General features: G+C 40.7%; 1 long non-coding RNA gene and 1 other non-coding gene across 2 annotated transcripts; both read left to right on the top strand.

Moving 5' to 3' along the window:
* Positions 1 to 40: 40 nt before the first annotated feature.
* LOC122437787 lies at positions 41 to 12,799 on the top strand. The gene is made up of 3 exons (XR_006268406.1): positions 41 to 150; positions 283 to 436; positions 11,918 to 12,799. It is a non-coding gene; the product is annotated as an uncharacterized LOC122437787 (long non-coding RNA).
* Positions 1,808 to 1,879, top strand: TRNAA-AGC. Its single transcript has one exon. It is a non-coding gene; the product is annotated as a tRNA-Ala (tRNA).
* Positions 12,800 to 22,907: the final 10,108 nt, after the last annotated feature.

Below are 22,907 nucleotides of genomic sequence, written 5' to 3'. Positions count from 1 at the left end.
AGAGAAATGAGTTGGCAAGACCCCTTGGTGCCCTGTTACCCTAAGCTGTTAAAGGAAACCTTTCCTTACGATGCACTAAGCCCCACCTCGAGCCTCTGTTGCTGTCTTCTGTTCTAGGGGCAGCAACGCTCAAATGACTGGTTTCCTCTTGTATGTAGGAAACTTCCACATGTTCCATTTCATCAATACCTGGCTTTTTTAAGGTTAACCCAGCCCGGATTTTCAAGGACACATTTCTTTTTATAAAACCCTTGTAACAGTTTCCGTCTGTCTCTTTTGCAGATTGAGAAACACAGCAGGATGAATAATAGAAGATCCTGGATAAAGCTGTGCTAGGAAACAAGGAACGGCAAAGACCCAGCGATAAGAGCAACCCACCAACTGCCAGGCCACGGAAGGCGAGAATGCGACGCTGCCCTCTGGAGCCCCCAAAGAGGTGAGCTCACCACTGCAGCGTGACTACAGAAAGAAAGCTGGGGCTGTCAGCACAGGGACTGTGGGCGCTCCCCGAGGGAGAGGCCGAAGGACCTCTCAGGTGTCCAGCTGATCCCGTTGCTGGAGCAGTACCAGCCTGGAGTCCTGGCAATCATGCATTCGTGGAAATCTGCTCAACCTCGCTTTTGCTGCCTGGTTGCCCTGCTCCTGTCCCTGCTGCTCCTACTCCTGATACACAGCACCCTCTTTCTTGGTCCTCTAGTTGGCCTCACTTTTCATTCCTTCTCAGCATAATGCTTGACTCATGCCTAACTCTCAACCTCATTTCTACCTTTGGGCTCATGAGTATTACCCATTCTATCAGGAGACTCATAGCAATAGCTATGGGTTCGGGCTGTTAAGAATAGAGCTATAAGCATTTATATATAGGGTTTTTGTGTGAACCTGAGTGTCTACTGCTCTGGGATAAATGCCCAAATCTGTAGCTGCTGGGTCATTCAGTATTTGCATGTTTTGTTTTATAAGAAAGTGCCTAGCTATTTTCCAGGGTGGCTATATCTTTACGCATTACTATCAGCAATAGAGGAGTGATCTAGTCTCCTCACCAGTATTTGATATATCACTATTTTTTTTTAAATTTCAACCATTATAATAGGTGTGTACTGATATCCTATTGTGGTTTTAATTTTCATGTTCTTGACAGCTGATGATGCCGAATACTTTTCATTTGCCATTTGCGTATTCTCTTCAGTGTAGTGTTTCTTCATGTCTTTTGCTCATTTTCTAATTTAAATTGTTTGACTTTTATTATTAAGTTTAGAAAGCTCTTTACATATTTTAGAAACCAATCCTTCATTGAATATGTGATTTGCAAATGTTTTCTTCCCTCTTTAGTTTACCTCTTCATCTTGTTCATTAGAGTTTCCATGGAGCAAAAGTTTTAAATTTTGATTAGGTCATATATGTCATTTTTCACTTCTATGGATCATGATTTTAGGGTCTAAGAATTCTGCATAGACCTGAATCCTGAAGACCTTTTCTCTACTTTTATAGAAATATTATAACTTAATGTTTGCTGTTAACCCCATGATCCATTTTCAGTTTTTGTTTTGTTTGTATAAGGTGCAAAATTTACACTGAAGTTCATTCTTTTTGCCTACAGATGTTCAAATATATCAAAATAGTTACTGGAAACATCTATCCTTCTTTCATTGAACCAGCTTTTGCATCTTTGTCAGAAATCAGTTAATTATATTTTTGTTGATCTATTTTGGAATCCTGCATTCTGACCCAGTGATCTATATGTCCCTCCCTCCAGCAATACCAAACTGTCTTGACTGCTATAGCTATATAGTGAGACTAAGCACTGGTTGGGGGTATAGCTCAGTAGTAGAGCACATGCTTAGCATGCATGAGGCCCTGGGTTCAATCCCCAATACCTCCACCTTCATATGTTGGACTTTCCTCATAGCTCAGCTGGTATAGAATCCACCTGCAATGCAGAAGACCCCAGTTCAATTTCTGGGTTGAGAAGATCTGCTGGAAAAGGGATAGGCTATCCACTCCAGCGTTCTTGGGCTTCTCTGGTGGCTCAGCTGGTAAAGAATCCACCTGAAATGCAGGAGACCTGGGCTCAATCCCTGAGTTGGGACAATCCCCTGGAGAAGGGAACATCTACCCACTCCAGTATTCCAGCCTGGGTTGAAGAGTTAGGACATGACTGAGTGACTTTCACTTTCAAGCATTGGATAAAGTGAGTCCAACCTCTTTATTACGATTTGTCAAGAATGGTTTGTTCTAAGACCTGTGTCTTTCAATATAAATTTTAAAATAATATTGTCTATATCTACAAAAATCTTGCTGGAATATTGATAGGAATTGCATTCTACCTAAAGATCAGTTGGGGGAAGTTGATGACATATTTACTAGGTTGGACCTTTTGGTTCATGAACATGGTATGTCTTTCCATTTAGTTAGGTCTTCCTTGATTTCTTTCATGAGCAAATTGAAGAATAAAAACCATATAATCATCTCAATAGATACAGAAAAAGCTTTGACAAAATTCAACACCCATTTATGATGAAAATGCTCCAAAAAGTGCACATAGAGGGAACCTACCTCAACATAAAAAGGCCATATGTAAGACCCATAGCAAACATCATTCTCAATGGTGAAAAACTGAAAATTTTTCCTCTAAGATCAGGAATAAGACAAAGATGTTCATTCTTGCCACTCTTATTCAAGATAGGCTTGGAAGTCTTAGCCATGACAGTCAGAGAAGAAAAAGAAATAAAAGTAATCCAAATTGGGAAAGGAGTAAAACTATTACAGATGACATGATACTATACACAGAAAATTCTAAAAAAAAGCTACTACCAGAAAACTACTAGAGTTCATCAGTGAACTTGGAAAATTAGTAGGATACAAAATTAATACATGAAAATCTCTTGCATTCCTATACACTAACAATGAAAGATCAGAAGGAGAAATTAAGGAAACAATCTCATTTACCATCACATCAAAAAGAATAAAATACCTAGGAATAAACCTACCAAGGAAGCAAAAGAACTGTACTCAGAAAACTGTAAGATCCTAATGAAGGAAATGGACACAATCATATGGAAAGAGATATCATATTCTTGGATTGGAAGATCAATATTGTGAAAATAACTATACTTACCCAAAGCAATGTACAGATTCAATGTGATCCCCTTCAAATTACCAACGGCATTTTTCACTGAATTAGGACAAAAAATTTGTTACAATTTTGTATAGAAAAACAAAAGACCCTGAATAGCCAAAACAATCATGAGAAAGAAAACAATCTTGAGAAAGAACTGGAGGAATCAGGCACCCTAACTTCAAACTATACTACCAAAGCTCCAGTAATCAAAACAGCATAGTCCTGGCACAAAAACAGAAATATAGATCAATGGAACAGAATAGGAAGCCCAGAGATAAACCATGCACTTAACGTCACTTAATCTATGACAAGGGTGGCAAGAATACACAGTGGAGAAAAGAGTCTCTTCAATAATGGTGCTGAGAAAGCTAGACAGCCACATGTATAGGAATGAAATTAGAACACTCCCTAACACCAACACAAAAATAAACTCAGATAGGATCAAAGATCTAAATGTAAGCCTGGACACGATAAAATTCTTAGAGGAAAGTGTAAGCAGACACTCTTTTACATAAACATCTTTTTTGACCCACCTCCTAGAGTAATGAAAATTAAAACAAAAATAAACAAATGGGATCTAATTAAACCTAAAAGCTTTTGCACAGCAAAGGAAACCGTAAGCAAAAAAAAAAAAAAAAAGACAACCCTCAGAATGGGAGAAAATATTTGCAAATGAAGCAACCAACAAGGGATTAACCTCCCAAATATACAAATACTCATATAGCTCAATATCAAAAAAAACCTAATAACCCAATCAAAAATGGTAGAAGATCTAAACAGACATTTCTCCACAGAAGATATACAGACGGCCAAAAAGCACAGGAAAAGATGCTCAACATCACTAACCTGCTTGCCTCAACTAGAGAAAACCCACATACAGCAATGATGATCCAGCACAGCTAAAAATAAATAACTAAAATTTAAATTAAAAGAATTCACGGATTACAATTACTTTCTTTTAGTGTTTCAAAAGTGTTGTGCTACTTTATTCTGGCTCCATGATTTCAACTCAGAAATCCACTGTTATTCAGATTGGTGTCCTCCTACGGGTAAGGCATAATTTTTCTGGCTGCCTGTAAGATGTTTCCTTTGACTTCAGTTTATAGAATTTCATGGTGATATTTTTTGGCATGGACATGTTTGGGCTCCTCCCATTTGCTTTTTTCTCAGCCACTTGAGTCTGCACACTTGTGCATTTTAACAAATTTTAGTTTTCCATCATTTTCAAAATAAGCTTTCAGCTCCATTCTCTTCCTCTTCTTTTTCTGGGACTCTACAAACATTACATCTCTGGTTATTATGCAAAGGTCTCTGAAACTGTTCTTTCTCCATCTTTCTTGTGTTTTTTCAGTTTGGTAAATTCTATTTATTCATCTATCTTCATGCTCATTGGTTTTAGTCTCTGTCATCTCCACTCTACTGTTGAACGCATTTTACAAGTTTATTTTTGTTTCAACGTAGTATTTTTGTTTCCATAATTTTTATTTGGTTCTTTTTTTTATTAATTTCTATTTCTTTGCTGATATTTTATACCTTTTTTTTAAGAGGATATTTAATTGATCTTTGAAACATTTTCATGTTGTCTCCTTTAAAATTCTCAGGTAATTTCAACATCTGATTCATCTTGGTCTTGGCATTAGACAATTAGGTTTTTTTCTCATTCACTTATAATTTTTTGGCTCTCAGCATAATAGGAGAGTTTCAGTTGTATTCTGGACATTGGTCTATGATATTAGGAGACCCTGGGTCCTATATCAGTCTCTATTTCAGCAGCCAGTCACCTTGTTTACATTTGATGTGGTGGCCTTGGTTTGCTGTAGACTGTGGTCCTACTGACAGTTCAAAGTCTTTCCATGTTATTTTGGTCTGCATAATTTATCTGATGTTTCCACGTTTTTGCTGGTTTCCAACGTTGCTGCCTGAGGGGTGGAGGGGTTTCCAGGCAGGGTCACTGGGAAACTCGGTGGTGAAAAGGAGGCGTCCTGGCTAGATGCTTGTCAGGTAACCCTAACAGCATTCCCCCTGCTATCCTATATCTTAAGGGAGGGTGATTTATACTGTGAGACGAGGAGACTTTCCGAGCCAGGACACATAGGCAGGGTTAAGCATTTTCCCCTGGATCAGAGGTGGCTAACAGACAGGTTGAAATGCAAACATACATTTGCCCCAGGTGGAGAGCTACATTCGTTCTCCTTAGAACACTGCAGTAGATAAGAAAAAAACCAATGGAACAGTCATTATCAATAACAATAATCTGAAATACAATAGATGGTTGATGCAAGGAGAAAGTGACAGTGTGGAACTTCACCTGAGTCCGTGCTCCTGGGAAGCAAAAGGTCCCGAAACGCCCCCACATTTGTATCCTGGGAAGTGGCATGCTGTGAAGGCTTGATACGACTTGGATCAAGTTCACAATGCCTCCTCTTCCCCTAGGACCAGACCAGAGAGCCCAAACTCCAGTTGACCAATCTGGACAAATGCCCACCAACTTGACCAGTCTTCAGTGAGGCTTCTCTCCTCCCGCAGGTCCTGAACTTGGCCTGCCATTGAGCACTTGAACAAGGAACTCCACCTCCTTCATGACACAATTTTGTCAGATCCATCAAAGGCTTCTATTGCTCACTGCCCCGGCATGACTGAGTTTTAGCCCCCTCACAGTGAAGGCACCTGAGCCAAAGGGGTTGGAATAGTGCCTCTTGCTGACACAGATGATCAATGGTCCACGAGAAATAATGGTTATAAGATGTCAGGGGGAGGGGAAACTCTGGTTCCAGTCAGTGCTGACCTGCTTCTCCCCAGTAGTCAGATTCTATCTTTGGCGTCAGCCCCTCCAAGTCCCCCTGCACCCTCTTCAGGTGCAGAGTGCAGCTGTGAGTGCCTCTGGGTCATCACCCACCAAACCTGCCTGCACGGAAGTTACCCACGATACACTTCATAATTGCACTTTGTGAAGTTGCCTGCTTGTTTTCTCTATCTCAAATTTCCTTCTCAGTTTAGTGAGTGCTTTAGGTTCCCTTCCTACTCAGAAAATAGCCCCTCCAAGAATCAGTCTCTGAAAAATGTATTCCCTATTAACTTTGGTTCTTTCTAGTCTCTCTTGCCTCTCTAGATGAGATGTCTAGAAGCATCCCACAACATGTTGTTTCTAGTCTTTTTTGCCTTTCTAGATGAGAGGGTCTCTTTCCCGCTGACCTTTCAGACAACTTCACTAAACCTCTTGGCAGGATTCAGCACAGTTGTCCAATGTCACTTTCTCTGAGCACAACATTCTCTTGAATTTTGACGGCACAGCGTCCACTGGTCTTCAGTGCATATCCCTGGCTGCTCCTCTGCTGGCTCTGAGTTGAGGTCCTCCTTCCTTTTTAGTTGTCAGTGATAAAGATCATAAATAATGTTCATAAAGATCACAGTTATGCTCCAAGAAATAAATGAGCTCTTGGAGCTTTTACGTCTCTTCTTTTCTTCCTTCTCCTCAGCCTCCTCTCCCTCCTCCTCTTCTTCTCCCCACCTCCCTCTTTCCCATTAACTGTACTCTTTCTCATGACTTTAAATTCCATCACTATGCAAAAACTCCCAAACTTATATCTCCAACCAAAACTTTATTTCCTGCTCCAGTGTGTCTATTTGTTACAGACTAAATTATGCCCTATCCCTAAAATTCATATGTTGAAGACCTTATCCCTAGTAAGTTAAAATTTGAATATAGGGTCTTTATAGTGGGGATTAAGTTAAAATGAGGTGGTTTGAGTGGGCCTGATCCAATCTGACTGGTGACCTTATTAAGAAGAAAAGATTGGTACCCAGAGGGGTGCCAGGGATGCAGAAGAAACACCATGCCAGGACACAGCAAGAGGCTGCTATCTGCAAGCCAAAGTCTTGGAAGAAGCCAAACATGCTGACACCTTGATCTCAGACTTCCAGCCTCCATAACTGTGAAAAAATGAATTGATATTATTTAAAGCCTTCAGTCTGCAGTATTGGTTATGACAACCCTAGCAAACAAACATGATATCCAACTGTCTGTTATCCACCTTGGAGATGTCACAGGCATCTCAGCATACACTTGTCCAAATTTGACCTTCCTCAAATCTTCTCCTCCCCATTACAGGTACCCACCATCCAACTATGTGATCAACATTAAAAACTAGGAGTGATTCTGTTCAATATCATCAAATCCTTCCAATTATTCCAAGGAAATACTTATTTTCATTGCTAACTTTATGCTTTAGATGATTGTAATTTCTTGATTGGCCTGATAAAGTATATCCATGATTATCTCCCTGCATCCATTCTCCACTCAATAGCCAGAGAATTCTTGCTAAATATTTTGTGTAGCTTTTCACTAGTCCTTGGAGGGAAGGTTGATCCAGATTCCCTATTCTGACATCATATTCAGATCGAGTCCAAACATCATGACTTCTTATCTCTCCTCCTTCTTGGAATTGGCCATTGTCTACATCGTCTCCTTTTTTCTTTTCAATGATAGACCTTTCTTATGAAATCAGTTTCCATTTTACACCCAAATCCTGGCCTGATGATGTTCCTCATTCATCCACCTGGATGATATGTGAACTTTAATATTTCCAGAAGCAACAGGTGACTCTCACCATTGAGACATTCTTGTCTAGGAATTTGAGTCCTAGGTGTCTTTGAATCCAACACGTGCATCTTACTAGGTAGCTCACTACATACACGTGTCTCACAAGTAAAGATAGAATATTTGGTTTTTCTGCACCAGTCATCCTTTTCCTCCTCTATCTCCTCTATCTCTCCAGCTTACTCTCCCTTTCTAGAACATTCCTACATGAAAGCAATGTGTTTATTCATGCTAAATTTTTTACTGCACTAGGAGGTAAGAGAGGGTTGGAAATGTGTCAGTGATTTGTCCAGGTGTTCTTGGGGTATAGCACTGATCATAGGACTTTGGGTCAAGTGTCACAATAGACGCTTAATAACTCTTTGCTAATCTGAAAATGATGCTTTAGCAAATTTGAGGGTTTTCTGAAACATTAAGAAAAATTTCAGGGATAATTCCAAAGAGCAATGCTAAATCCCAGGAGAAGTCTTCTGGACACTCACTCTGCCGTACACAGCATTTGTTACCTGGCAGGAGCTGAGCCCCAAGTGTGGAGAACACCCCTGTCTGTGTCTTGGGCAGCAAGGAGGGGCCCAGGGCTGGGATATCTAATACATGGAGTGCTTGTGGTGTGAAGGTGCCTCCCACCTCGTGGAAACTGCACAGGGCTCTGCACAGATAAGGAACCCAAGAGAAAGAGAGGTTAGCAGGCATACAACCCACATCCAGTAAGGGCTTGGCCCAGGATTCAGCCCTGTCACTAGGGTCCAACAACTACGTTGGGAACCACTATTCTAGCAGGGCCTCAGCTCCCAAGAGAGGAGCTGCTGCACACCCCCACCCCCAGTCCACGGGAACCCACTCTCCTGGTACTTCTGAGAAAAACAGAGGTCCCAAAACACTTAGCCTACATTCAACTCTTCAGTTCGGCTCAGTTCAGTCGCTCAGTTGTATCTGACTCTGCGACCCCATGAACTGCAGCATGCCGGGCTTCCCTGTCCATCACCAACTCCTGGAGCTTGCTCAAACTCAAGTCCATTGGGTCAGTGATGCCATCTAACCATCTCATCCTCTGTTATCCCTTTCTCCTCCTGCCTTCAATCTTTCCCAGCATCAGGGTGGAAAAGAGTCAGTTCATTTTCAGGGTGGAAATGAGTTTTCAAATGAGTCAGTTCTTCGCATCAGGTGGCCAAAGTATTGGAGTTTCAGCTTCAGCATCAGTCCTTCCAATGAATATTCAGGACTGATTTCCTTTGGGATGGACTGGTTGGATCTCCTTACAGTCCAAGAGTCTCTCAAGAATCTTCTCCAACACCACAGTTGAAAAGCATCAATTCTTTGGCGCTCAGCTTTCTTTATAGTACAACTCTCACATCCATACATGACTACTGGAAAAACCATAGCTTTGACTAGATGGACCTGTGTTGGCAAAGTAAAGTCTCTGCTTCTTAATATGCTGTCTAGGTTGCAAGTAACAGAAGTAACTCTTCTGTTACTTACATTTCAAAACAGGCTAAGAAGTGGGGTGATTTCGTTATCACTAGCTGCCAAACAAGGGCAGACCAGATGCTGTTTCCATTTTGTGCTCCTCACTGCACACAATTTTGTCCAGAGGAGATCACTACAGTAGGATCAATAAATAGCAGGCAGATAATCAAATGAAATATTCATAAAATATTAGGATGCTCACCTAGAAGCAAAATATCTTGACTTTCATTAACTTTCAATATAGAATAAATTAACCTAGAAAAAACTAATATGAGAAAAAGCTGCACTTTTAGACTCTTTAAAAATATACTTACATTTTTATTTTCTAGGTTGTCTGGGAAATAAGAAAACTCAGTTAGACATCATTCTTTTTTGTAGACATAACTGAAATTAGTGAAAGCCCGTGTCATGAGCCAGATAGGAGGAAAGAACTCCTGGGCACAGGCACCTCATAGCACCCAGGCCATGTAATTCTGTCTAAATGGATTGCCAACCAGCTCTCATATCAGCAATAGAGTCTTTGTTCACACAGCAATAAACTGAAGTGTACAATTGAGTTTACACTCCACACATAAACTGTATCCAGGACACAACAAAATAACAAGAAGTGAACCATAAAGTTTCCAAAATGTTTTAAGAATTACAGGAACTTCCTAAGAAAGAAACAAAAATACTATGCTTTGTAAAACATCAGTAGAAGTTGCACTTGAGTTGTTTTGTTTGGTGAGTAAATGTGGTCATTTTTCACCTCCTGAAGATGTTGACTCAAACCCCAAGTGTGACTGAGCTGCAAATTTTTCATGAAACCATGCTGTGTAATGTAGCCAACCCTCCAACAATCTGAAGATAAGGACCATGGAAAGAGGAAGCATACTCAGCGCCTCTGTGCAGGGTTGCTGCATGGAGCCACCCAAAAAGGACCTCTCATGAGTGAGGCAGAACCTAGAACCTATTATACAGAATGAAGTAAGTCAGAAAGAGAAAAACAAATACCATGTATTAACGCATATATATGGAATCTAGAAAGATAGTGCTAATGAAGGGCAGCATTATTTGCAGGGCAGCAATGAAGACACAGACATAGAGAACAGACTTGTGGGCACAGAGAGGGAAGGAGAGGGTAGAACGGAAACGTTACCATATGTAAAATAGATAGCCAGTGGGAATTCCCTGTATGCTGCAGGGAGTTCAAATCCTGTTCTGTGTGATAACCTAGAGGGGTGGGATGGGGTGAGAGGTGGGAGGAAGGTTCAAGAGGGAGGGTTCATGTTGATATGTGGCAAAATTGATTCATGTTGATATATGGCAGAAACCAATGCAATATTGTATCCTCCAACTAAAAATACACTTACGTAAAAATTTAAAAATTTTTAAAAAGGAACATGCCAGTCATGCTCTGGTGTTCACACTGATATAAAGGAGGAATAGGATAAGAGCTTGAGGAGCAGCCCCTGTTCCCACCCCCAGCATCCTGTCCTGCTCCTCCTACTTCTTCAGGTAAGCTTTGGCACCCCAGAGGCTCCTCCCAAAGGCTACTACAGGTTTCGTTTCTCATGGTTTTAGCAAGTGCTACATGAAACAGGCTGTTTCATCCATCACCTGGGATCTGGTGAAAGCCTGCTGAGTGGCAGACACTGTGCTCTTGTGAATAAGCTAATGCTCAAGGACTTCATAGGGCCCTCCCATGGCCATATGCCAAGTATAGCTGATCAGAAACTAGATCCCAGATCACGTGGTTTCAAGTCCTCTGCCCTTTCTGCTCCTGGGTATTTATCCAAAAGAATTGAAAGCAGGATCTTGAAGAGAAATCTGCACTCCTATGTTCACTACAGCACTATTCACACTAGCCAAGATGTAAAAACAAATACCCACTGACAGACAAAAGGATAAAGTGTGAAATAGACATGATATAGATAGATATAGATACACACACTGGAATATCATTCAGCCTTCAACAAGAGGGAACATATCATTTGCAACAACATGGATGAGTCTGGAGGACATAGCACCAAGTGAAATAAAGACAAATATTACTTGATTCCACTTACATGAGGAATCTAAAATTGTCATACCCACAGAAGCAGAGAGTAGATTGGTGGTTGTCAGGGGCTGGGCGGAGGGGAAAATGGGGCGATGTTCAGTGAGTATAAAGTCACCATTATAAGAGATGAATACATTCTAGAGACCTGCTGTAACCACAGGGCCTGTAGTTAGCCATTTAGTACTGAACACTTAAAAACTGGTGAAGAGGGTAGATCTCATGCTAAGTGTTCTTAACAATAAAAATAAATGCAAGGGGATACAAGAAATTTCATGGAGGCGATGGATGTGTTTCTCACTTCATGGTGATAGTACCCGGGGTGCAGGCAATGTCCAAACAAACACATCAAAAAGTATACAGTAAATATGTGCAACAGTTGGTAGATTACATATATGTCAATGAGGTTGAACAAAGAAATGTCAAAAATATCTATTTTAAGTGAGGAGATATGTGTTAGAATTCATTCTCATGGTATATGGACAGATTGCAGAGGATACTGAGAGAGATTCTAGTTTTCCTAAGAAAATTTCTGGTTTCAATACACGGAGGTCCCTGATGTGTGGAACTGGGTAGCATGAGAAACAGGGGAGACGAAGACCCCCTCGTAAGGATCTCCCCTCTAGGGCCTCTGACAGTTGACATGGATACACATGGTAGCCCACCAAAATTTGATAAGTTCTTTTTGCCTTTCCAGGCAACCCAATCTGTGGTTGACAGCAATGGGCAATGAGAAGACATCGCTTTACGTGGTTGAGTCTGAATCAACCCCAGTAGGAAGGGCTGTTGGCTATTTGACCACAGTGGTTTTCTATGGTGAACAAAAACTAGAATAATGTGGAAAATGCCAATGAGAAGAAATCCAGAAAAAGCTACAGACGGAACTTTTGACTTCGGAGAAGAATGTTGGGAATTGCCAGCAACATATCTGGGAAATGGGCCACCTGGTTTTGACGCCTCAGACACAACAAATGCTTGGGAGGACTTAGACTGGCCGACCTAAACCAGGACCAGACCGTTCACACGGGAACCAGCCTGGCTGCCGCTCCTGTGAGCTGCACTGGCTTGCGGCAGCGGCAGGGAAACATTCTGCAGAGCTGAGTGAGGGCTCAGAGGAAACTTCACGATGGTCAGGAATGTACTGTTCTTTGAGCTATTTCCTTTAACAACTTGGAAGAAATAATAATTAATATAAACAGTAGTCACCAGATTTGGACTTACTGCAGGAGAAATAAGAGAACACGATTTGCAAAGATTCAGGTTCAAGGCAGAGTTCTTTCTCTACTGTCCTGGGGGGATGGAGTGAAGTCAGCAAAACTCTCTGAGCCTCAGTTTCCCCTTCTGCCACATTAGCAGATACCTGCCTTGTAGGGCAGTAATAGACTCAGGTGCCCCACAAGCATAGAAATCACACCATGGGCTTCCTTACTATTCTTATTAGTTCTATAATCTGCAAACTAGGTGGTCCTCAATAAATGAGAAGAAAGTCACAAAGAGTTTAATTCATTAAATTTATCATATTTTCAAGAAACATTAAAATCCTTCCAGAATATACAAAAAAGATGAAAAAAACACCATGTTTGTTTTACCAAACATGCCTAACTGCAACATGAAAGTGTAATTAATATAGATCAGTAAAGAAAACCTGCAGAACTCATCTCACAAAACAGTATTTTAGATCCTTAATTATTAGCTAATAAACATATTTCAAAGTTCAAAAATATGAATAAGATGGCATAACACAAAGAAAAGTACTTATTTCAAAGCATTGCTCTTAACTTGGAATCATTAGATGATTTTCAGTGGTAGCAAGGATATGAGTAAGAGAGAGATTAAACGAGAAAAGGGTCCAATAACACCATGATGAGTCAACATTGTTGAGAAAGTTATTGTCAATACAATATGACATTAAATATATATAGCAGACTGGAAAAAATAAAACTGCATTTATCTGAAGCTGTGATTATGTAATAAAAATCCAAAGATAAGAACTAAAAACAGATTCGGGGCAGACAACAATCAAAGACAATAAAGGCAGTAGCAGGCAGCTCTATGAGCCTGTGGAGGAGAGAGCCCTGTCCCCAAAAGGCCAGACCCCTTGGGAGGCACAAGGTTTGAAGGGATGGGGGTTTCACATTCAAGTTTGTGTGTGACGATGGAACGTCCACACCAGTCTGGATGGGACTGCTGTGGTCCAGGCCTGTACATCTTGCAAACACATCAATCAAATTCCCTCTTCAGGACAATGAGGGGGTACTGATGAGAACCCCTGGGAAGAGGACCCAAGCAGAAACCATAAGGGAAAACAGTGACAAGAAAGTCTAGACTTATAAATGGACTGAATGACGGTGAAAATGGAGACCAGAGCTTGCATAGTGTATCTCTGCTCTAGTTGATTGAAGACTGCTTGAAAGGCAGGATGGCTACCAGATGCTCTCATGAGACTAACCGAGAATGAAAGGATGGAGAGGAAAGAAAGGAGGAGGCTTCAGAGTAGAAGCCAAAGACTGAGAGAGCTCCATGCTAGCTGACCTGTTACGTGTGTGACCCCTTAATTTATCTGCTGATATTCTAACCCCCAAGGTGATGGCATTAGGAGGTTGGGTTGTTTAGAAATGATTAGGTAGAATCAAGCCCTCACAAATGAAATCAATGACCTTAGAGAAGGGGCCCCAAAGAAACCTCTTGCCTTCCTTCTACAAGGTAAAGATAAAAGAAGTAGGCAGTCTTCAACCCAAAAGAGGTGCTCTCCCCAGCACCTGACCATGATGGCCACTTGACCTCAGACTTCCAGCCTCCAGGACTGAGGAAAAAATATCTCATGTTTATAAGCCAGTCAACCTATGGTTCTTTGCTGTAGCATCCAGAACTGATCAAGACACTGCCTTACAAGGAATAAATATTAAAGGATGTCCTTCAGGTGGAAAGGAAGTGATACTGGCAAGATGGTAATCCAAACTCACAGAAAGAGATGGAGTGCACCAGGAAACACATACATACTTCATAAGACATTAGATTGCATAAAATAATCAGAGCATAGCATTGTTGGGTTTATAACACATGTGAGTATTTTCTATATGTTTCCACGGCAAGAAGGGAACATCAGAAGGGAGGAAACCATTGATCATAATGGTTGCTGAGCTCACAGCCTATCAGGCTGAGACTGTCTCAGCTTAGAAGGCAGAAGGTGAGACTGGTCACTGCAAGGCATCAGGACATTTCCAAGAGGAGAAAGAGAGGTCCAAATGTGTCTCTGAGAACAGAACCAGGTAGGACTCTCCCCACCAGTGGAAAGCTTTCCCCTTTAGAATAAATATATGGCAGGCTTTAAATAGGGCTTCCCTCGTGGCTCAGACAGTAAAGAATCCACCTGCAATGTGGGAGACCTGGGTTTGATCCCTGGGTTGGGAAGATCCCCTGGAGAAAGGAATGGCAACCCACTCCAGTATTCTGACTCGGAGAATTCCATGAACAGAGGATCCTGGCAGGTTACAGTCCATGGGGTCACAGAGAGTTGGACATGACTGAGTGACTTTGGCTTTCACTTTCAGGCATTAAATAAAGCATGACCAAGAGGATGAGCCACCCTCATAACATTATAGACAATCAGTTCAAATTTGGATTTAGAGTCTCTGTAGCCACCACGGACTTTTCCCAAAGATAAATAGGAATCCCAACGTAGGAAAGTAGGTATCTCAGCATAGGATGGCACAAGATAGCCATCACTGTCAAGCTCATCTCTGGGCCTCAACAGAAGCTGATCAACTACCCATGCAGGCAAAGAGCTCCCACAGTTCTGACGGAGGAGGGCCAGGGACTGAGCCAAGCTGATTGTACTGTGCAAACATTCAAGACATATTCAAAACCGGAGGCTTCAGTTGAGTTCAGTCAACTCTTTTTTCTCTTTTTTTCTTCATAAATTCTTAAGTTAAAATCTCTTCTTCTTATGGCTATGAGGAGACAGCTGGGTCCCTGAGAGCATGGTTCAGAAAAGCCAAAAGAGCCTCCTGAAACCAAAAACACAGCAATTATCTGGGACCACTGGCTTTGCACTCTAAATCAGATAGCTCTTGGTCTGTATACTGGTTAATTTTCTAAAATGGTAAACTAATCTGGGTTGTCTCAAAAGATAAAATAGATTCAACTATCTCTTATCAACAGGACATTTTCTATGGTATATTTTTAATTTCTTTATGAGGCCAGCTATCAGAAAGGACATTAAATGTACACTTGTCTTTGTTGAAAGACTTGTAAAAATTCAGAAACTTTTCTAAATTTGGATCTGTTTTACTTAAAATTCAATTAAGATAATGATATTCAAATTGTTTTATAATTCTATAATCAAATTCTGGCCTTATAATTTTATACTCACTAAAGCTGGCTTAAAACTTAACATTCAAAAAACTAAGATCATGGCATCTGGTCTCCTCACTTCATGGCAAATAAATGGGGAAAAAGTAGGAAAAAGTGACAGATTTTATTTTCTTGGGCTCCAAAATCACTGCGGATGGTGTCTGCAGCCATGAAATGAAAAGGTGCTTGCTCTTTGGAAGGAGAGCTATGACAAACCTAGACAGTGTATTAAAGAGCAGAGACATCACTTTACCAACAAAGGTCCAGACAGTCAAAGCTATGGTTCCAGTAGTCATGTGGGGATGTGAGAGCTGGACCATAAAGAAGACCGAGTGCCAAAGAACTGATGCTTTTGAACTGTGGTGTTGGAGAGGACTCTTGAGAGTCCCTTGGACTGCAAGGAGATCAAACCAATCAATCCTAAAGGAAAACAGTCCTGAATATTCACTGAAAGGACTGATGCTGAAGCTGAAGCTCCAATACTTTGGCCACCTGATGTGAAGATCTGACTCATTGGAAAAGACCCTGATGCAGGGAAAGATTGAGGACAAAAGGAGAAGGGGGCGACAGAGGATGAGATGGTTGGATGGGATCACCGACTCAATGGATATGAGTTTAAACAAACTCCAGGAGTTAATGATGGACAGGGAAGCCTGGTGTGCTACAGTTCATAAGGTCGCAAACAGTCAGACATGACTTAGTGACTAAACAATTCTTTTCACTTTTTAGCCCCATGGGAAACATTTTCCAACTTGGCATATCAGCCATTCTTGGCATTCAGCTATGTGAAAAAGGTCTTTGATGTATAACATACATGGATTTGTAGTTGGATATCAAAGTCATGAAGTTTCTTTTTGAGAGGTCATAAGCTTTAAAACTTAGTGTAAGGAATGGGCAAATATTCATAATTTTCTCTACTCTTAAACTGGCAAATTACAATTCTAAACTTTATTTTCAAATCTATGGCTGCCATAGACCAAAGGTGCTCTCACGTCCTGCGAGTTATTTCCCTGCACCGGTCGGAGAACCAGCTGCCCAGGGCTTGCAGCAGACAAGAGTCAGCTTCAGCCTCACAGAGGCTGGAGTCATTTGATACCAGTGCTGCATGTCGGCAAGAGTATGGGTTGGAGAAGTGGCCTCCAGCCTGGACAGGACCATAGAACCTTGACTCCAGATTATGCCAGGTCCTTAACTTCCTGATTCCATGCTTCACAGTCCAGGAGGGCAACTGGGTAGCTTTTGTGAAGCTATGAGAAAAACTCAGGCTCTAAAGAGTACATTATTGTTGTGGTATGCTTTCTCTTGCCTGAAGGAAAGAGGCAGATAAGATGGATCCACTCAAAGACAGTTTCCTTGACTAGCTTTCTAGAGAAGAGAATGCTAGGACTTTGGGGTGAGCCAATTCTTCATTTAGGAGAATAATTCTTTATTATTTGTTTTTAAAAAACATTCTAAATGAATGCATTTTAATGGAACTGGTAGATTCTATTATACGGTCAAAGTAATAATTGCCACCATATTGTAGGAAAGTTAAAAGACCCAAAACAAGTCAATTTTCAAACATTAATTAAAAAAATAGTTAATTTGTCAATGGCATAACCCTTAACCACTTAGATGCATATTGAAGTTCTTGCATTTAGGTCACTTCACTTTAATTAAAAACTGACTCTGAGAGGTTGCAATGATTTATTTGTCCGTGATTTTTCTCATTGAGCATAGGCTCCCAAATCACTGGGCCCATGTGAACCTGACTGATTTGGAGCCATCTGCCTCTGATGGGCCTTTGAAGTCTCACCTGTAAAACCAGTGCTCTCTTCTGATCTGCTTCACGAGGTTGCTCTAGAATTAAATTAGAAAAGTTCGTGATGAGAATTTACCCACACCTTGGCATGCACCCTGCAGGCAGTCACCAGTTACAGCTCTCTCATGAGTTATTCCTTCTCCTGCCAGTCTTGACACTCAGACATGGAAATCCGAGAGCCCACGCTGTCCTGATGAAAGCAAGACCCTGAGTGACTAAGAGGCTTGCTAATGGCCACATTCAGCCCTCACCCCTTGTTCCTCCTCTCTGGTCAGGCCTCTTGCAATGGATACCACAGCTGCTCCTTCACAAAAGTTGTTTGAGAAAAGGCCGCTCTGTGTGACCCTAGTCTTTGCTCCACTTGAAACCCCAGCTAGCCTCAGCATTAAGATAAACTCTCTTAGAAGGCATCTAAAGGAAAAGCAAATATTTTGACCATTAAAAGAACTTCTAAATCTAAATAACAAATGTCAAAGGCCTGGCTTGTGTTAGGCAACTTCACTTATCTCCTGGCTCACAGGACACTTTGCTCAACCCGTTTTCCAGTGACTGTCTCTCTGGGACCTCGGACAACAAGATATGTGTCTGCAAAGATGGCAACGCTAAAAGCACTCAAGCTTTTCCCTTGCATGGAGATGATTTCTAGCTTCTTAGACATTTTCACCATGTCTTCTCACGGAACTCATGTGCAGAGCAGCTGGGAAGGGTTAATGTAGAAAAGGATCAAGGTAAAGACAACATTCTGCAGGTACTTTGAGATGATCCTGAGCATTCTTTCCTCCCCTACCCCTCATAATTGCATTTTCAGAGGGTTTTGGCTAGTTTATGTAACAGATTTGGGAATTCGAAAAGCATGTTTACAGTATTGAGCTCATTGCCAGCTTAAAATGATAGAACTGAGTCTTTCAAAGAAGGTCTGAGGATTTGATAAAGTACCCACATTTATTCATTCAGTTCATTCTCTGCACACATTCTTACTGCTTACTGTGTGCCAGGCATTCCTCCAGGAGCTGGAAGATGCTCAGCAATATAGGACCCTGGGACTTAAACATAATTCTAACATAGGCCACAGTCAAGAGGTTTTAAGAAAAAATGTATGAATCTATGTCTCAGCACACTCTTATACAGTCAGTATATATGTTGTCCCATATTACAGATGAGAAAACTGGCCACCACCACCCACCCAACTCAAGCACATGCTCTGGGGCTTCCTGACTCTTCAACTGTGGTAGGAAGGGTTGAGGGGCGCACATCCACCTACCCTTCTCCCGTGTGTCTTTGAAAACATAGGTGCCAATTAATATCATGCTGTCTGTCCTACAAGGTCCACATTAAACTGGCATAAATCCCTGCTTTCTCCAAGATTTTCACCACTTCCTGATATCTGACTCTATGCAGCTCCAACTCTCCTCATTTTAAATTGCACATTTCATCTCCCGGGGGATGTGGCTCTTCTCACCTCTTGCCTGTTCTTGACCCCTCTTTACTGCTCATCCACAAGGAGCATATGTGGATTCCAAATTCCCACGAATGCTTTCAGTGACAATGGTGGACAATAACTTAGCAATAAACAGAAGATTTTAAACAAAACAAAAAAAAAAGGAGATTTTAAAAAATTAAACTTGAATGTTTTCATTCTGAGATTCTTTCCCCGCCCCAAACCTGAATTTCTCACTGGCTGCTAAACCTCTACAGGCCTCTCATCTCTTATTGCTCAATCCTCTTCTGTCCATCATTTCGCTGCTGCCTACCTCCAAGCTTTTATTTATTTTTTTATGCATGTCCTGATATAGTTCATTTTGTTTGGTTTTTCTTCCTAAGCCAGGTTTTATGATCCTTGCTCTTCATTTACAAAGTGGCATCTAAAAGCTTTTTATTAATAAAGAGGACAGCTATTAAAAGTGGAAATTATACCAGTCCAATAAGGCCTGGTATGGTAGAAATTACCATATGGTTTATTCATTCAGTCCATTCTCTGCACACATTCTTACTGCTTGCTGTGTGCCCGGCACTCCTCCAGAAACTGAAAGATGCTCAGTAATCTATGTCCTGGGACTTAAACCTAATTTTAACATAAGTCGTAGTCAATAAGTGGTTGCATTTTAAATAGAATTTGGGTTGTCCTGACCTCTGTGAGGTAGGTATCATTTGTCACAAGTGTCAATGCCTTACCCAGGATCACAGAGGAGAAGAGATGAAGGCCGGACCTGAGAGCACATCTTCCTCCTCACATCCTCCTCATAGTTCCTCCTCCCCACCAGAATGCCTCACGCGTGAACCATGGCATAAATCCACCCAACACATGGAAACCATAATCAAAATACAACTACAACAACCAAGAAAAATAAAACACCTAGGTGTATATCTAACAAACATGTCAAGGACTTGTACAACAAAATCTACAAAATGCTGGTGAAACAGCTCAAAGAAAACCTAAATAAATGGAGATACATACTGTGTTCAAGGATTGGCACAGTCAACATAGAAAAGATGACACTTCTTAAATTGAACCCAATTTTCAAGCTAATTCTTACAAAATCTGAGCAAGGTTTTTCTAGATATGGACAAGTTTATTCTACAACAGATATGAAAAAGCAGACACTATGGCAGTAGCAATCTTGATAAAGAATCATAAAGTGGAGGAATCATGCTGCTGGGTATTAAGGCTTATTATCACACATAGTTACAGTAATTAAGACAGTATAGTATTGTTGGAGGAGTAGACACATAGATCAACAAAACATGATGGACAACATCATTAGTATTTAAGGAAACGCAAATCAAGATGATGTAACACTATGTACCCATTAGGATAATTATGATAATAATTAAAAACAGATAATAACAAGTGTTGGTGAGGATGTGGAGAAAATGAAACTTTTAAACATTGCAATGGGAATGTAAATGGTGCAGCCACTTTGGAAAACAGTTTGATATTTTCTTACAACATTAAATGTAAATATACCACATGACATATAGTTCACTCCAAGAGAATCTGAAATGAAATGAGGAATAAAAACATATGTGCAAACAAAAACTTGTATACAAATGATCATAGCAGTAGAAGTCATAGTGCAAGCACATAAAATGTACAAGCAATCCAAACGTCCATTAACTTGTGATGTGCTAAGTCTTTCAGTCATGTCCAACTCTTTGTGGCCTCATGGACTATAGCCCACCAGGCTCTTCTGTCCATAGGATTTTCCAGGCAAGAATACTGGAGTGGGTTGCCACTTCCCTGCATATATAAAATATGGTATATTCATATGAATTAAAATATAATCTAATACTATTCAATAATAAAATAGAAATGGATCATGATGCATATTACATGAATGACCCTCAAAAATATTTTGGTAGATGTCAGATGCAAGACTACATATTGTATAATTCATTTACATGAAATGACAAGACTAGGGATTTACTACAAATAGGAATAAGAATATTTTCCAGGTATTAGAAGTACTCTAAACCACTTCTGTTTAGATGGTGCTAATGGCTGCACAACTTTATAAATTTACCAAAGTCATCAATTTACACTTAAAATGGGTGAAATTTTGCCATATAAAATACATCTCAATAAAATTATTTTTATTTTTAAAAATCAGTATGACAGTTTTCTAATAAAGGCATGAGGCATTTCAAGGAAAGGGTACCTTTTTAATCCTCAGAAAGGCAAGTTGAATCCTGAGTTCGTTTGGAAGGATAAGTTATAGACCAGATTGCAAAGGGTCTTGGGGCCATATTGCTTGATTGAGGCTTGATTCTTCAGGAAATAGGAGACCGTCCACGGTTTTGAGGCTATAGATGGAGTCTTATCAGAGCTATGGTTTAGAAAGCTTATTTGGGCATAACTGTGGATGATGATTTCAAAGAAAAATTGAAAAAATAAGCCCTGTGGAAATGAATTTTCATGTATTGTCAATAGTACATCTAATATGTGCACATTCATACGTGCTTACCACTCTTAACATTTTGATTAGTTTCTGAAAACTCATTGGATTTGAAGCCAAAAGACATTTGATTGAAAACCCTACTTCTATTATGACTAGCTGAACAAACTTGGGGATGTTTCTTAATCTTACTGTAAAATGAAGGTAAGTGTTAAGAACTTGTGAAAAGAATACAGATAATGAAAAATGGAGACCCTGAAGTACCAGCTTACCTCTCTGCTCACTTCCCCTTCACGGTGCTCATCTTCCTCGATGTCCGGGCCCAGGGACTGGGTGTTGTCCTCCCCAGGCTGGTACTGTCATAGGTTCTGTGACCTCAACTCCACTCAACCACCACCCTCAGTTCTGCTTGGTCCAAAGTTACTTCCTTGTTTCTGATGCTTCCCCTTAAAATAGAAACACATTCAAAATAGCCACTTTAAAAAAAAGGAAAAAAATTCAACCTCTGTTAACCTAGTCACTTTCTAGGTATTCAACATCTTTTCCTTCATAGCAAACTATGCATGAGTCCTTCACTACCTCACTTCTCACCAGTCCTCTGCCTTCTGGAATCTCTTTTCCCTACTTGGCTGATGAAACTGTCCTTGCTGAGTTAAATATGATCTTTGCCCTTTCTGGATCTGGTTCCTAACCAAGATGGTTTCTTTCACCTTGGAGCTACTCAGGATTGCTGTATCAAATTTCACTTGTGCCTGTAACCCAGGGACCTTTTGTTTTACTTGGAATTAAAAAAAAAAACAAAAAAAAAAAACCTGTTATTTCCTCAACTTTTGAAACCATCTCCTGCATTTTTCTCCTGCTTCCGGAGCTCTTCAGCTAAGTCTGCAACCCCTGCCACCTCTTGGCCTGAGTCTCTTCTTTAATGCCCTTCCCAGACCAGCCTCCAACCACCGCCTCACACTGACAATTTCCCCACTCGAGATCTCCAGGCAATTCCACATTCAGAGGTTGACACATCCTACTGCCAGACGAACGTTCAATCCTTACATGTCTACACACATTATTCTTTCCTCACACACTTGACCTTCCCATGTTCCCTGATCCTGAGATATCCTTGATCTTTGTAACAAATCTTGAATTCCAATGGTGGGTTGAGTACTGTGATGGAACAGGTCTTCAAGAATGGGAAAAACTGCCTTGTTCTCCAAGAGCTTTGCTGTGCAAGAGATCCTCAACCGGAGACCAAAGCAAGACTCCTGCCTACCCCAATCAGCCTTCTGCTGAGTCTGATCAACTTAACACCTTCAGTGTTCCTCACATTACCCTCTCTCCATTTTCTTTCTACCATCACGCTCGCCCAAGTATGCCTCATTTTTTGATCCACATTGTAACCAGAATGACCCTCCTTAATAAAATACATATCTTAAAATGCTTTGGCATATATGAAATTCTATGTTTTCTACAGCTCAACCCCTTCGCATTACCCTTAGGATAAATGTAAAGTTCTTTGGCATGATTGCAATTCTTTATGGTCCTTCCCAGCATTGAAGTCACCACCACATGCACTCTTCACACCAAAATCAACTTTAAAAGCACCCAGACTACATGCATATCAGGTGCTGGAATTTCCAAGAATATGC

This window comes from Cervus canadensis, chromosome 3 (assembly GCF_019320065.1).
Source record: "Cervus canadensis isolate Bull #8, Minnesota chromosome 3, ASM1932006v1, whole genome shotgun sequence".
NCBI classification, from domain to species: domain Eukaryota; kingdom Metazoa; phylum Chordata; class Mammalia; order Artiodactyla; family Cervidae; genus Cervus; species Cervus canadensis.
This window is presented reverse-complemented; position numbering and strand designations above follow the sequence as displayed.